We start from the raw sequence: 1,841 nt of genomic DNA, 5'->3' as shown, positions 1-1,841 counted from the left end.
AATGCCATCTCTTCCCTGGTAGCATATTTACATTCTAACAGGGACCTTAAGCCAACCTAGAGACTTGTGGTAAAGATTTCAGGCTCATGATAGGCTGGAAAAGGAACTAATTTTCTGTGCCCCTTGGGTCACACACTGGATGCTACTTTAACTCTGGCTAAAAGACCTGCTCAGAGCTGGCCTTCCATTTCCTCTGGCTATTCCCCATGGCACTCCATGCTCTACGCAGTCACACAACCCCAACATTTCAGAAACAGACAGTCTTGGAGAGATCATCTAGACCAGTGGTTCTCAAAGTGTAGTCCTCAGATCAGCCACATCACCTGGGAGTTTATGGAAATGCAAATTCTCAGGCTCCACCTTATGAATCAGAAATTCCGAGGGATGGACCCAACAATCTGAGATCTAACAAACCCTCCAGGTGATTCCAATGCATATGAAAGGTTGAGAATCACTGCAGTAGCCCAACATTCTCATTGTACAGATGAGAACATGGAGATCCAGGGGTCCGAGTTCACCAAGTTGATACCTGAGAGCACCAGTGCTCTGACCCTCGATCCAGTATACCAGATAGTTCCAGAAACATGCTTGCTGACTACCAATGGAAAGGGTAGTAACCTCTTCCTTCTGCTAGGAAAGTGTTATTAAGTGTTCCAGTAAACTCGGGATGGTTACCAAACATGTGGAATGAATCAAGTACAGCCACGTGCATTCCAAAGGCCAACGAGAGCCTCTTCCTGCTTTTAGCATTAATTTTGTTTCCCTTGACATCAGAGATTCTGGATAACAACTACCTCAGACAAGTATTTGTGGTGTTTGGCTCTGTCAGCCTGCTGCAAATAGTCGGCCAGAAGCAACACATAAAGCACAGAACACAGACACATCCAGTCCTTTCAGAAACGGCAAATAAAGAGCCACTGAAAACTGGCTCCCTGGGGCTCTGCAAGCAGCAGCTAGCACATCTGGCAAGGGAGGCCAGCCACACCTCACCACCTCGGAGAACAGGGTAACTGAGTAGCCAAATCTTTAAAAAGGATCCTGATTAGTGGAGGAGCTGAGGCCCCACATACACAGTCAGGGTCAGGCTGGCTGGGCAGCCTACTTCCTTTGATCATGTGGAAACTGATTAACGTATGTGAAAGGATGAGGGTCCAGAAACTATTCACTTGACGTCTTCAGCACTCTAGTACCATCGCCACTACCACCATGATCCAGAAAAATCCTAGATACAGCACATGGGATGGTATCTGAGCAACAGTTATGGTTTTTAGAACAATTAGAACTAGAATATGCAGTATGCTACCACTGAGGCAAAAGAAATTACTCAGGATCAAATTAGCAGAGAAACCATAAAACCATTCTGCCCATAAATCATCAACAGAGAACAAGGCTGTTTTTCAGAAATTGATAATAGGTTCAAAGTTGGAGAGGTAAGGAAGGAGGGACTCTGCTGGTTTCTTCTCTTGCCATAAGGATCTTTCCTTTTCTCCAATTTCCTAAATCTATGATTCTACAACTTTCTCCTATACCTTGATTTTTTTTCCTTCTTCCAGTCTTTCTTCTCCATGCCTCCCCCACCACCACCATCTTGTTTATTCTCTTAGGCTCACTCTCCTCCCAATGTAATCCTTATCCTGCCCTAGGCCCAGACACGCAGCCTGATATTCAGGCGAGGTGTGCAGGCTACATCTCTCTCTCTCTCACAGCAGACTAGGGGGAAACAGGAGCCAGCACTGTTTAGGCCCAGTCCACACTGCGGCCCATATTGGGAATCACTCAGTTTACCCAGTGCCAGAGCACAGCCTCTTTGCAGCCCTCTTTGGCAGGAAGTCTTCCTAAAC

The sequence above is a fragment of the Equus asinus genome, chromosome X, assembly GCF_041296235.1.
Source record: "Equus asinus isolate D_3611 breed Donkey chromosome X, EquAss-T2T_v2, whole genome shotgun sequence".
Lineage (NCBI taxonomy): Eukaryota > Metazoa > Chordata > Mammalia > Perissodactyla > Equidae > Equus > Equus asinus.
The sequence above is the reverse complement of the archived record's forward strand: the minus strand, read 5'-3'. Positions refer to the sequence as shown.